Below are 15,294 nucleotides of genomic sequence, written 5' to 3'. Positions count from 1 at the left end.
TCTGACGATGTTAAATAATTTAAATGAAAAAAAAAAAGAAAGAAAAAGGGAAAGAAAAAAGACATGAAAAAATAGGGAAAAGATCGGTCACTACGGAATCTGTTTTATCGACGACTGCCTGTCGACGCGGCTTCGATCGGTTGCCCTCGCCGTTGTACGATTCGATGGAGCGATATGGAATATTAATTTTCGCTAACTCACCCGATCCCTCGATTCCCAGCGGCATCCGTTTCTCCGCTTCACTCTCTCTTTCTATTTCCCCTCCCCCGTCAACCCCCAGTCCACGAAACCCCCCGCCCCCGCCCCTGTCGACCCCCTTCTCTTCCTCCTTCTCCTCCTCCTCCCCCTCCCCCTCTTTCGGCCTGTCGCCACCTCGTGTCTCGTCTCGCCGAACAATGTTTTCCAATTAACTTTATTCGAAATCGAACGACACCCCGTCATCTCCTTTTCCTCCCTTTTAATTCAACCCTCCTCTCTTCCTACCACCCACTCCTACTGGCGTAGCACAAACGATAAAAAGGTATTTCCATCTCGTCGCTCAAAACGTATACCGAGAGCGATTACTTGTAATCACGGGGAGAGACCGAACGAGACTCGTGAAAATTTGATTTCGTTTGGTGAGAAAGAGACAAAAGGACGAATAAATTCATTTACTATTCGTTTATCCTGATCGAACGATCTCGGAGGGGGGTTGGAGGAGGGCGAAGCAAAATATGAACAAAAAATGCAAAGCGGATGGAAAGACGGATGGAAGAAAGACAAAAACTTGAACGTTAACGAGTTAGTTAAAAAATATAACGAAAGGAAAGATAGAGCGACGGAGGAGAGAAAGAGAGAAAGATCCACATTGATTCGGGCGTTACTAGTAGGATCGAAGCGCAAAGTGTCAGTGGCGGGTGGATACCGCGGAAGCAACGGCACCCCTCAAGCTTAAAGCGGCGCCGATACGAAGGCAAAAGCATCGATCGTCGACACAGAGGTGGCGGTGGTAGTGGCAGTGGTGGTGGTGATGGTGGTGGTGGTGGTGATGGTGGTGGTGGTGGCGAGCTCGGTCGCTCGCACGCAGGTGACGCGTCACATCCCCGTAACTTTTTACTCGGTGCAACCGAATATCACGCTTGCTTGGACCTCGAGTTCACGGATAGATAGGCTCCTGCTTGCTCCGGCATAGGTACGTCGTTGATGCGTGCGCGCGAGCGCACCTATGTTCGGACAATACGTTATTACGGGGTAAGCTTTATAAGCGACCCCTTATATCATCCCCCTCGCGCTCAATGCAATCTCATTACCGGGGATGCACTCTCCGTATTAATACCGAAAGGAATTAACTTTCGACGTTATGGGATCAAATGTCATTAACTTTATATTGCCAGCCGTGCCGGTTAGGAGTGACGCAGAGAAGTGAAGAAAGAGAGAGAGGGGTTGAGAGAGAGAGAGAGAAAGAGGGGGGGGAGAGGGTGAGGGCTCCGTTAAAATAAACACGTCACTGGGCCGCGAGCCCTCCGTCCTCTCGACGACGCACGCGTCCTATCGTTTTACGTGCGTCAGGTCCGTTTGAAGCTTGGACTGAATTTAAATTGCCTCCCTCTTCTACCTCTTCTACCCTTTACCCTCTTCCTCTACCTCTACTCCCTACCTCTTTTTCTCTTGTTCCTTCGTTCGTCTTTCTCTTTTTATTTATTAGAGGGAAAAGCGAGTCTTTGTTTCTTTTAATAAATGAAAGTACCTTTCGTCAATCGCTGGTATTTAAAAAATGAAATCCTTTTGGGGTTCCCAGAGGTGAAATCTACACACAAGATGCAAGACGTAACGAGAGTTCATTGTAAAGGACGTCTTAGTAGTTTCTATTTTCCCAAGGAACGCCGATATATATATATATATACATATATATGTATGTATGTATGTATGTATGTATCGACGAGTATCCAGAGCGAATGTAAAATTCAGTTTTCGTTCGAATCGTTTTAGCCGTGGAGGATCGTGAGATCCTCCTCTCCTCCTCTCCTCCTCCTCTTCCTTCTGCACTTCTTAAGGAAGGCTGCAGACATCGCGGGTGGTCTCCGCTCGTTTCCGTTCTTTTCGCGCGGCTCCTTTTAAAAGTTTATCGCGCGTTAAAACGATCGCGTTTCATTGGTAGCTCGGACTTTAAAGCTGTCTTCCGTTTCTCTTTCCCTCGTCCTTTTCCTTTTTTTCGCGTTTTCTTTCTCTCTCTCTCTCTCTCTCTCTCTCTCTCTCTCTCTCTCGTTTAAGGAAGCCTTTAAGGCGCGGCGACATCCGTTCTCTTGCTCTTGTTCGGCTCCTTTGATCCCTGTTGGTAACTGTCTAAGAAAAAGAGGATCGAGTAAAAAGTCCTACTATCCCCAGTACTACGTGCCACGCAAAAATTTTGATAATACCTCTTGCATACGTATCAGACGTATTAAGATACTCCAAGAGAAAATAACATACGATCGTAGTTTTAAAAGGTTACCGAGAGATAGCGACGCGATTCTAATTACTTTGGTATAAGACTATCGCGGAGACATATCCGTAGTCTCGAACGATACTAGAATTTTGAGAGAAATAATGGGAAAGAGATCGAGAGTAACTGCGAGCAGGAGGTGGAGAAAGTATACTCGTCGTGCACTTTGGTGAGTTCGTGGCCAGCTCGTACTCGATTACATTACTCGCGCTGATGTTATTAACGCTGTGGCCGTACGAGAAGGGGTTGTCTAGAGAGAATCGGAGAACGGTAGCTAGCTAACTCCGGCTTTTACCGCGTTTTTACCGCGTTCGTCATTTTAGCACGAGCCTAGCCATACGTCGCATTTATTCCGCATCGACTTTGTCGACCGTACAAAACTCCGTAATACTACTTATTTCTTTTTCTCTCTTTCATCGTTCTCTCTTCGTACGCAGAAAACTTTAACCCGACGAACGACGCGTCGTGTTTGCGGTGCACTCGTTCCCTTGTAGTTTCAACCACCTCTACGCTACGGGACGACGAAATAAACCCTGCGACACGCAGCTCCTGCGGTGCGGTTATAACGCAACCATCCGCACAACGTTCCCTTTACAACGTTTTATATCCTCCTTCCGTGAAAAATGCGCGCGGCGCGATAATGCTCGAGGCGTACCACTTCGTTTTCCACGACTCCCTTCCATCCCTTCTCATTTTTCTTCGAGGGTCCTTCCACGTCGAGTGATCCAATACAAATTACCATTGTTTCCTTCTGATATTTCCCGTAATCTCGTCGGTGGTCTAATGAAAAATTTCTAACTCGACGTATTCCAAATTATTATTAACGTATACGTTATAAAGACATATTAGAGGTATTAGAGAATTATTTCGAATACATTTGGCTAGATCGATCAGCCCGATATATATTCAATTACTGTAATGGATATAACTTTCCAGCGGGTGGAATACATTAAAATAATTCATTTCGAATCGGTTTACGATTTATTTTATTTTATTTATCTTTTTTTTTTTTTTTAATAGGTTGAGCAAGTTTCGTGAATTTTCTCTTTGAGAAACGATCTCCCTTGTCTTTCAAGTATCATCATCATCATCATCATCATCATCATCATCATCATTATTATTATTATTTCCTTTACTCCCATTCGTCTTTGGTTGTTAGCTCGGTGCAACACACGTGTCGCCAATTTCGTGGCAACTTTTTGCCAGCCAGTCCCGGATGAGACTCATTATCTCGTGATGCACACACATCGGACTCGTCGTTGGCTTACTGCGTTTGAGTTATGAGAACGTTTCGAGATCAGATCGGTGCGAGAAAGCCTGCTTAAATTCTAAGGATTCTTTTCGAGTTTTAATCGCGATCAAGGTTATTATCCGATGTTATTCGGTAATTTATGTAAAACGTCGAATACGAATACGGAATTTTATCGAGCGATTCGACGAATGAACAAGACGAAGACGAAGACGAAGACGAGGAAGAAAGAGAGGAAGGAAAGAAGAAGGGTATCGTGTGATGGCACGAGGGTGAATCCATCTGCTAAGTGCGGATAAAATTACCCCTCGATGCCTCCACCGGCAGACTCCCTGGATATCTGGCCGTTCGTTCCACTCGTCTCTTCCTTCCCCCTCCCTCTCTCTCTATCTCTCTCTCTCTCTCTCTCTCTCTCTCTCTCTATCCTTCTCGAGTAAATAACTTAGATGCGTCCGTTGGTCGCTACGTTTGCCAACGGTGGTTCTCAACTCGCGTCGTTTTCCACAACATCTTTTAAAAACATCCAAACTTTGATGTCTTTTATTATTATTGTTCTTCCCAACATCTTAGCAATTCTTACAATGCGATGCGCGTTAAACTACCGTATGATTCCAATGAATCACGAAACTCGTTCCATACTTTTCCTCTTAGTTTTCTTATCGTTTATAAGTTAGACAGGGGAATATTAAGTACGTTGATAAATAAAGGATCATCAAAACAAGAAGAGTATTTCGAACGTCGTCGAAAGAGGGTTGTGTCGGTCCGGAAGACAAACCGATCGACGAGGAGGAGGAGGAGGAGGAGGAGGAGAATGAGCATTGGTAGAATGTAGAAGGAAAATCGGAAAGGATAGCAACATCTCGAGCGTGTGCGGGAGGGCGCGCGCGCGCGCGCGTGTCGTCTCCTCTCCTTTCCTTGGAATCTAATTTCGTCGAATGTCATCCCGGAGAGTCGGAGAGTGCAGCGATCTGCATTCGAGGTTGAATCGCTCGATAGCAATTTCCAGGAAAGGAGAGTACGAGACTCGACGTGTGCACGAGAAAGAAAGAGAGAGAGAGGGGAAAAGAAAGAAAGAAAGAGAGAGAGGGGGGAGGGAGACAGACAGATAAAGAAAGAGAAAGAGAAAGAGATAGAAAAAGAGAAAGAGAAGAGATGGACCGATATAGGTGAATGTAAACGCGTGTATCACGTACGTAAATGTAGAAGAAAGAGAAAAAGAGAGAGAGAGAAGGAAGAAGAGAGGGGATAAGTATCGAGAGAGAGAGAGAAAGAGAGAGAGAAGGGATAGGGTAGGAGGGGGTGGATCCTACAGGAGGATACGCCGTCCTTTCCCTTCGAAGCCCCGTCGAAGTATTGAGTCCTGTATCATGGCGGCTATAATACATTTTTTATCTGATTGAGGGGATCTCCTTTATGGAGGGTGTTCCGTACACACAGCTTTGAGTTGGAGCTCTCGCGGAGCCGTGTATATATACGTGAACGTTGTCTCCCTTTCTTTCTCTCTTTTTCACTTTCGGCCATCGTCGTCGATTTTGTCGTTAGATGGGGGAGAAGAGAAGCGGTAGGGAAACGCGCGTGCCTGTATTTCGAGAGAGAGAGAGAGAGAGAGAGAGAGAAAACGCGCCTTTTTTCTTTCCCTGCGTTTTCCGCATCGGCCGATACTCGTGACACCATTGCCGCAAAGGGGGTGCCGTTGCTTGGTGCAAAAAGATATCGTGGTTTTTAATAATTTATTATTGTCACATTTTTATTGCATATAATAAAATGTTAGGAGATAGAACGGGGACGACGGGGAATATATATTTTTTTTTGCGCGTTCTGTGAGAATAGAGATTCTTATTTTTTCCTTTTTTTTCGTCTGCTCTTTCTTTTTCTTTTTTCTTCTTTTTTTCTTTTTCTTTTTTTTTTTTTTTTTTTTTCTTCATCGAGGAAACTTAATTCGAAGTTATAATAAGTCGATATATCTTTGCAAATATATGCCAGGCTTATTCTTCATGCATCGAGACGGAATTCATTTAATTTTGATGGAATATACTGAATCCTTAATGCACCTAACTGTAACAAGTTTAGAGGAGAGGATGTAAACTCGGTTGTTATTAGATTTTTATTCCTCAGTTTCTCGTGGAATAACGTACGAGTATCGCGTCGTGCATGATGCAGGACTTTTATTGATTCCACGGGAATCTAGAAAATGGCCATATTGGAGATCGTGCGGGTAAAGGATATTAAAATGCATTCAATGCGATCGGCTGCCAATTTATAAAGCTCTTTCAGCTTGGAAGTACTCGTTCGTCTTTCCCGACGGTATTCCCTTTATTTCACCGAACAAATCCAGCAACCGTGCATCTACCGAACGCTTCGTTATGTTTATGTTAACGAATAACGTCGTATCCTTGTCGTCATTGCTGACGTCGACGAATATTTTTTCTTTCTCTCTCTCTCTCTCTCTCTCTTTTTCAACGAGGAAAAGGAAAGAAAGAAAGAAAGAAAAGAAGAAAAAAAAACGTGCCTTAAACACTCGCCTTAACTCGAAAGCTACGACCCGCATATAGGAACGCTGGGTTGCATTTGGTAAATGGCAATCAAATATGCACGATCGATTAGCACGTCCGTGCTTAAAAGCAAACAGTGCTCTTCGACGCGAGAGAACGTACGTTTTAAACGCGTTGCGCACCCGCATCCGTTGTGTTCGTTGTACGGCTCGTTAGAGCCGATAGAGAGCGAGTTAAATAATAAAAAGGCGAGCTATCCGAACGATCTGTTGTTTCGTCCTATTCTTAAAAGAGAAAGAGAAAACGATGGTTAAACGTGAGAGAACGATAGACAGGCATTCGATGATACCACATCGATCGTTTTTTCTACTCTTTATTTTTCTTATTTCTTTTTTTAATCGGAAAATTTGCCTAGCGTCATTCCGACTACTAGCTACCGTTTCGATTTAGTTTCTTTCCCCTTTTCCTGTTCTTTTTTCCTCACCCTCCAAATAAGTCGGTCGCGCGCGTCTATTCGTGTAAAGAAGGACGAAGATGCGAGAGAAACAAAGACGAATAGAGAGAGAGAGAGAGAGAGAGAGACGGATGAAGTCGTGCGAGAAGGAAGGAGAAAAAAAGAGTGGGGTGGAGGAGAAGGAGGTTGGGTGTTTGGGGAGGTGTAGTAGAGGCACAGAGGTTGTGTCAGTGGTGGTGGTAGATCTGGCGGAGCGGAGGCCGCTGCAGGGGATTGAAAAGCAATTTCCCCGTGAGGGACGCGCGGTGTGTGGGCCGAGCTTTATATTAATGATCCAGATATATTATCGGACGTGACCGAAATTGCTGTCAAAAAACTCGGATATTGGATCGAAAGGAGATTGCGAGACGGTCGGCCCTCTTCGTCTCTCTTTCTATCTTTCGCTCGCTCGCTCACTATCTATCTCCGTTCGCTCTTCTGTTGCCGGGGTTCTCTCTATACTCGTCGTCTATACCGATCGGTCACTGCGGAAAATGGCATCGATCAAATTGCGCGGGAAAAGTCAGCTCTCGCGGTTGTTTTGCCGTTTGTTTTCCTTTCATACAGAACGAAATATTTCATATCTCTTTCCTACGGGATCAAACACGTCGTGATAGGAGACGATCGTAGTACCCGATCCCGATGCTCGCTTTACTCGCTTTAAAAAACGATATTAACTCGATATATTCCGAGATGGAATGGTAGCTAACGAATCGTCATTACGATCGAGTCGAATTAAAAGCGGCTCGTTAGAACGAGAGAGAGAGAGAGGGAGAGGGAAGAAGTTTAAAAGACACCGCGAGAGGCTTGACTCCTCATTTCGAAAGCACCTTTTCACATCCCGACTACTATCTTTCCTCTTTCGACCGAGCTTATCGAAGCGAGAAGGAACTTTTTCCTTTTTTTTTTTCTTTCTTTCTTTTTTTTCTTTTATGCGGGTCCCTTAAGTGGCACCTACTACTATGTACCGCGTACGTCGATGCGCGTGTCCGAGCGCTTTTATGCAGGCTCTCGATAAGGAACTTCCTCGGCCTCGTTAACTACCGATCCCCTTCCCTCCTCCTCCGTTCCAATTGGTATCGCGAGACTCAGCCATTCTAATTTTTTCCCCCTTTAATTCTCTGTCGCAGGTTATGTTAAATCGTTTCCCCGCTGACGTCGTTCCAAGGTCGTTCCGAAGGGCCAGCGAGAGGTGAGTGGAAGAAATGGACGAATTTTTTCTTCTTATTTACTCTTTCCTTTTTTCTTCTTTCTTCTATTCCATATATCTTTCGCGAGAATAAAAAAAAAGGAACAGGAAAAAAAAATAGAAAAAATAAAAAAAAAATCTTCGTTTCCTCGAGCAAGAAATTTATCCGTCTCGAGTTAGATCAGGATAGAGGAGACTGATAAAGCGCATCGAGAGGCTTAGCAGTAAAAGCCAGTGCTAAGCCTAACTAAGAACGATGATGAGGAGTGTAATGACGGAGTCGGGAGATGGGAATCATGGTGCGACGCGATGGCGCGGCTCGCGATCCAGTCGGCAAAGACTAATTTCCGGTGGCTCGTATTTATACGGTTAGTTATACCGAGCGAATAATACGGACCCGGCGACCTCGGTTGGTTCATCGAGGGGCGGCCAAGTTAGCCATACGTCCGTCTGTCCGTCCGCACGTCTATCCGTTCGTTCGTGCCCGCTTTCTCCCTCTCTTTCCATCTCTTTCATTCTCCTCTGTCTCTCTCTCTCTCTCTCTCTTCCCCTTCTCCTCCTCCTTCTCTCTTGGTATATAACTCAAACCACGCGCTCCACTGTACGGGTGGTAGGCGTAACTGAATTTCCATAGCTCGGTAATTGTAATGCACATTCGTTAGTCGGCAACGAGAACGAATGGAATTAACGCACGACTACTCTCCGCTAACTTATATTTTTTATTATATTTATACTTTATACGGTGAAACTTATATTCGTTGTATTTAAACTTATTTCTAACGCGTTCGTTCCAACTAATCAATATTATTATTTGATCGTTAAACTTTGTCGGACTCGTTATAAGAAGCTATTTCTTATTCGGATTGCCCTATTCTCTTAATTGTCAGGGAACACAATGGGTTAAAGGTTAAAACAATGAAGGCGTCGAACTAAATAAGAGAACGTAGACGCAAATACCACTGCCGTATATGTATATATTGTATATATTTTATATATATGTATACACATGTCGACATGTATTTGCATGTGCAAGGAAGACGTTTGATTGGCCGTGACGTCGATGCTTTAAAGTGGCTTGCCAGCCCCTTGATTGGATTCTATCGTGGACACAATGGACTATACATTGCGCGACCTGACTTGAGAGCGCATTGGATAGGAGACGAGAGAGAGAGAGAGAGAGAGAGAGAGAGGAAAAAGAGAAGTAGAAGTAGCAGCGCAAATCTTGAACGATCTTACAAACAATATCATTAAGAAAAGACGTAAATAACCAGTAACCGTTGAACCATTGATATATCAGACTACGTTATTAGTAATTGGATTTTTTCCAATAGTCATGCGAATGCCGATGAAACACGAAGTACACTTGATAGTTAGGTTCTAATCAGCGTTAGTTGGAACCCCTTTAATAGGTAAAATCGTCAAGTGTCAGGGCATGTGTAGGGCAGGAGACTAGGGAGGAATCGCGAAGAGGGCTGATGGCCAGTGAATCCTGGCTGTCGTTGGGTATCGGCCAAACGAGAGGAGACGTCAGAGATAGAGAGAGAAGAGAAGGAGAGAGAGAGAGTAGAGAGAGGGTAGGAAAACGAAGAGCTGCGTAACAGGCTGGGGGTGGGAGGAAGAGTAGTAGTAGTAGTAGTAGTAATAGTAGTAGTAGTAGTAGTAACAGTAGTAGTAGCAGTAGTGTAGTAATAGTAGTAGTAGTAGTAGCAGTAGTAATAGTAGTAGTAGTAGTAGTAGTAGTAGTAGTAGTAGTAGTAGTAGTAGTAGTAGTAGTAGTAGTAGTAGTAGTAGTAGTAGTAGTAGTAGTAGTAGTAGTAATAGTAGGTAAGAGAGGGGTGGCGAGGAAGAAGGGTCGGGTCGGGCGTACTTAGTTAGCGGACAATGCGGCCCCTAATGAACAGCCAGGGGCGCCTGGCAGACCAGCTACTGGAGCACGCCATCTAGTACGAGACAGACGGATTACGTTGCTTCGGCTCGGCAACCGTTCCGGCGAGCCGCTTAAGAGGACCGCAGACCGAGCAGAAATCGATCAAAGACGATGCATACTTGGACAACCGTAGCTTTTCTTTATTTTCTTCTTCTTCTTCTTCATTGTTGTTCTTTTTTCTTTGATCTTCTGTCCTTTCTCCTCTGTTTCCTTTCCTTTTTTGTTTTATCCTTCTCTCACTCTCTCTCGATCTCTCACCTCTTCGGATCCTTCGCCGTACGTTAACACCAGCGATCTTATCAAGGACACTTTCATCGATGCGGAAACGATGAATTCCTAGAGATAGAGATTTTCTCATCGAATTCGATATGATAATTTGAAAAGTTCGACGATAGGGCAGCTCTCTCGGATAAACGTGTTCTTTCGATGTCCGTTCAGCGTTTCTTTGGATTTTTTCTTTTCTTTCTTTTCCCTTTCCTTTTCTTTCTTCTTCTCTCTCTCTCTCTCTCTCTCTCTCTCTCTCTCTCTCTCTCTATCTCTCTTACTTTCTTCTTCTCCTTCCATTTAATGGACTTCGAAGCGATTATGCGGCGATCACGTGTGCTCGTCGGCTTGAAACTTAATTAAGATAACGACGGAACTTTGCTCGATCGAATGGGAAGAAAAGGATGGAAAATTAAATGACTTCTTTATTAGCTATTTTACCTCGGCCTTCTCTCTCTCTCTCTCTTTTGCTTCTATTTTTTTTCTTTTTCCTCGTTCGAACTTCTTCTTCTCTCTTTCTCTTTCTCTCTCTTCGAAGTAAATTTATTAACGATACATATTCTCCGTAGTGGCGCAGCACGTTTTACGAATCTATCGGTCTCCTCTGCGTGACTTTAGTTACGAGAAAGAAAAGGATCGAAATTGCTAATGAATGAAACGTACACATACCTAACCGTACGCTGCTTTCATTTAATTAATGATCGCTACGGTGCTTGTTGAGACACATCAATAATTCGAGACCCACTGGCTTTTCATCATTCAGCGAGCTCGTTTTAGCGTATACCGTAAGAGAAACTCGAACGGGGAATCGGTTGGTTTGTTGCACGCAGTAAGTACAAATTAGAAATAATAAGCGTGTCGTACTTAATTATTTATCGTTCGATCGATTTTTTTCCTGTTTTTATTATTTTTTCCTTCCATTTTTTCCCTTTTCTTTTTTTTTTCCTTTACTTGCATTAATTATATACATAGATAGAGTTACGTGCTTTCAAGTAAGGCAGAAAATGAGGATATTTTTTTCCTTTTTTTTTTTTTTTCACGGTAAATCTCAAGGTACATATGTACGTATGTACGTATGTACGTATGTATAAAACGAAGCGCGTTAACTGAGAACCATCGGTCGGTGGTGCGCCGTGCGGCAGTTGTAATTGGATTCAATTGTGCCGCGTTAAATCAGTGACCGCGCTCTCCCGCCGATCCTCCGTTATGTGCCTATCCATCCGTTACTTCTCCGACGCGATTCGTTCGAATAACTTGGTCGCAGTGCGCACGAAAAATCGATCGACTCTTCGTCGTTCAGTGAAACGTATAGAAGAAAAAAAAAATAATAAAAACGAGAGGAAGAGAGACAGTTTTTGGCGTGACGAAAGTCGAACTCTCTCTTTCTCTCTCTCTCTTTACCTCGTTAATTATTTACCGTATTGAGTACGCGTTTAATTATCAGTGCAAAAAATTTCCACGTCTTTTAAACGATCGCTCGCATGATTTTTTTCTTTCCCCTTCTCCACTTTTTTCAACTAACTTGGACGAGGCAAAAGTGAACAGTAGGTTTTCAGAAGAAAAGAAAAAGAGAAACAAAGAACGGATCCTCTTTTGCCTCTATCGATCGATCGATCGATCGATGGATCGATGATCGGAAAATTATCGAAAGAAAACATTAATTATTAACCTTTACTGGTACGGAAGAATCCGTGAAAGAATGATAGGAAGGTATTATTAAGAGGTATTCCCGTGGTTTAGGTTTTAAAGCTTCCTCGATGATCGCAGGGGTGGTTTTAACGGGCACGGTGCGCCTTTGGCGCCATCTCGGGGAATCGCAAAGGGGTGCGGAAGGGCCACTGGCTTCGTAAATACCTACTGCCAGCTCGCATCGGTAATATTGTAAGCGGTAATTTTACTAATGGCATTGCCGCGTTTCTCTGTTTTCTATTACGCTTATATCTTCCCTTCGCGATCCCTACCCTTACTTCCTTTTCTCAAGCGCACACTGTTTCCAAGCACCTTCTCTCCTCCCCTCTTTCCTCTTCCCTCTTCCCTCTTTCTTCTCTTCTCCGTACACACCCTCCACCCATTCCTTGGCACTTGCTTATAACTCTCGTGCATGCGTAGGCACTGTCGTCGTGTAGGTACTACACCTCTCTCCTATGTCTCTCCTCCCTTTTCCTCCTGGAAACCTCCGAGACTTCCACAGAGGGAGCCACTTCTATCCTCACCCTGATAAACCCCCGTTGTACGCGTATTTCCCTCGCTCGAGCAGGGAATAGGCCGCGTGTTTCGAGTGTCGCAGCTATCGTTACCACGACTATACCGGGTGTCCCATCTCGAAAATCTTCGATATGTCTTACCCGATTATACGCGACATTCAGAGACATTTTTGACAATTTCGCTTGGAATCACGTAATTTATTTCAACGAGCTCCTGCTACATTTCAGTTCGTAGTTTATATCGACGAAACGAAATGTCGCGAAACGAAAGGACTCTAGGAACACCCGGTATAATCTGGCATTCGGATTAACCGAAGTGCCGAAGCTTGTGCTCGGTAAAAAGTACGCGAGCGACAAACGATGCCTCGTGTTCCCGCGTGAAACGCGTTGCTGGTTAAGGGGATCGTAACACGTGGTGTTAGGTAGGTAGATACATAGGTATACGTGCAACCAGGGATCGCGGAAACTCGATCGATTTTTTTCATCGAATCGAGAAACTCTCGAGGATTCTTTAGCTAGTTTCGTTCGCGGCGATTAATCATCGTGGCTCGTTAAACGTTCGCGAATGAAATGGTCGTCGTAAAAAATCCCAGAGCTCCTATTTCATAACGACAACCGAGTCGTTTTCTCTTTTCTTCTTGCTTTGGACAGAGAACGCGAATTAGCTAGCTAGCTAGGCAAGGCTAGCTATCCAGCCAGCCAGCCAGCCAGCCAGCCAGCCAGCCAGCCTGGTTGGTTGGTTGGTTGGTTGGTTGGTTGGTTGCTGCTTGGCTGGTCGTTCGTCGCGTTCTCGCGCGCGCACAAAAGTGGAAGACTTTCGAGGCAACGTGAGTTTAATGAAAATAGTTCTTACGTTTTTACGCGACGCTCTCGGAAGCGGCGCTCAGCCTGTACGCTCCCTTAACGAAGATTCTAATTAAGCGAGCCTTCCACCGTCAACCTTCTTCCCGCCACCCCTTCTCAACCTCCACCTTCTCCTTCTCCTTATCCCACCACCTCCTTTTCCTCCGTTACCATCCTCGAACACCACTACTACTACCACCACCACCACCACCACCACCACCACCACCACCACCACCACCACCACCACCACCACTACCACCATCACCATCGCCACCCTTGCTGTTCAACCTTACGCTACTACCTTTCTCGATTTTCATACCAGCCGACGAACACGGCGAGTCACGAGCGGCTAATTTCGACGATCGTTCGATCGTTCATAGTCCTTCAACTTTTTCTTCATTTTTATTCATTTCGTCGAAGATTCTCTCTCTCTCTCTCTCTCTCTCTCTCTCTCTTTCTCCCTCTCATTATTAGACGCTTTAGATCGAACGCCACTTCTCAGCCAGTGGCGAGACGTTGGAGATAGGTCGAGTAATAGGGACGAGAGGAGTGGCTGAAGAAGGGAGAAGGGTGAGATCCCAATTAGATGAGTACAATTAATCGACGAGGGCACGTATCCGGTATCCATGCGCGCGCCACCGTCTGCTATATATTCGAGGGATGCTGCCGAGGTTACACGGGGCGAACGTACTTAATCCATCTACCTCGAACGCTATCAACCCCCGTCCTCCGTCCTCCGTCCTCCTCCCCCTCCTCTTCCTCCTCCTCCTTCCGTTCCGATTCTCTCTACATTTCGCTCGTCTTTCTGTTCTTCGCGAGGAGATATCGATGACTGCCAAAACCAGCCTTATTATCTTCCTCTACCACCTTCGTCTCGTTTCGTTTACGAGTCTCTCAATTCCTTAATTAGATCTAGGGGTACGTTTAACTAGGGCCAGATGGTCGCAAGCGATTCTCAATGACAGCTGAATAAATTCGCGACGGATGAAAAACCCTCTGAATATTTAATATTAAATCCTTTAAGCACGTAAACGAATAATCTCTAAACGCATGCGTATGTCCGTCCGTCCGTCCGTCCGTGCATGTGCGCGTGTGCGTGTTTATATCGTTGAATATTCTTAGACAGTCGTGTACGCGGAGTTTTGTTTTTGGAGAAGCAAAGACTCTTTTAAAATCCTTTAATTATCCCACTCGTTGCGTTTCTTTGCAAACAAAAGAAATAAAGCTCTGAATCGGAGAATCCGTGTATAGGAAGGAGGGATCATCGATCGGTCTTCTCGACCTTTGCTCGACGCATAATCGGGCTTAGGCTATCGAAGAGGCTAGTGGTAACGTTCTTTAATATGAGAGACGAGAAACAAGGCGAGGAAAAAGAGCGAGAGAGCGAAAGAAAGAGAGAGAGAGAGAGAAATAGTTAGAGTTAGAGCGGGAGGGAAAAAGTAATGACCGTAGCACTTTCATTACGTAGCAAAGACGTTAATGCTGCAGGCTCGCGTTATACACGTTATACACGTAAGAGTTAAAAACTCGTCCATACACTCTCTCACGCATTCGCACTCGTGGCATTAGGCGGACGCGTCGAGCGAAAGAGCGAACCGAGCAAACAGGTTGAGTAATGAATTTAATCCCCACCTCGCCTCTTTTCTCTCTCTCTCTCTCTCTCCTTTGCCGTCTTCGTCTCTTTCCTTCCGTCCCTCTAAATCCTCTTTCTCTCTCTCTCTCTCTCGCCCCTCCTATACCTCTCTCTCTTTCTCTCTTTCTCTCTCTCTATCCCCTTCTAGCTCCCTACATGTCTCCTCGGCTCGACCACGCGCACACGTTCGCGCACGTATGCATCAGCTCCGACACACAGTCGCAAAACATGTTCTACCAACGATGCGGCCCCGGCTGTTAGTTACGTTAAGAGCAACGGTTATAATGAGCCCCCATTAAAACGCGACTTCTGGAATATGTCTCCGACAGCTGGACCGCGATGGATTATTTTTTTATCTGCAGACAACAGTTTATTCAAAAGTAACGAGACTGCCGCCGAATAATGGACTCGGTCTGTCCTTCTTCTTCTTCTTCTTTTTCTTCTTCTTCTTCCTTTTCTATTCTAATTTTTTATTATTCTCCTTTTTATTTTTTTTCCTTGTCTTTCTTTTTCCTTTATAAGAAGGACACGGATACGGG

General features: G+C 44.7%; 1 protein-coding gene across 2 annotated transcripts in view; it reads left to right on the top strand.

Moving 5' to 3' along the window:
- Positions 1-15,294, top strand: part of LOC127070381 (rhombotin-1-like) — a 61,957-nt gene that overhangs the window by 12,110 nt on the left and 34,553 nt on the right. Inside the window, exon 2 of one of the 2 annotated variants that reach the window (XM_051008245.1) lies at positions 7,826-7,887. The exons of the other annotated variant lie outside the window; for it this stretch is intronic. The gene's annotated coding sequence lies outside the window, so the exon portion shown is untranslated. The remainder of the gene's footprint in view (positions 1-7,825; positions 7,888-15,294) is intronic. 2 annotated transcript variants of the gene reach the window in all.

The sequence above is a fragment of the Vespula vulgaris genome, chromosome 18 (genome assembly GCF_905475345.1).
Source record: "Vespula vulgaris chromosome 18, iyVesVulg1.1, whole genome shotgun sequence".
In the NCBI taxonomy this organism is placed as follows: domain Eukaryota; kingdom Metazoa; phylum Arthropoda; class Insecta; order Hymenoptera; family Vespidae; genus Vespula; species Vespula vulgaris.
The sequence above is the reverse complement of the archived record's forward strand: the minus strand, read 5'-3'. Positions and strand labels throughout refer to the sequence as shown.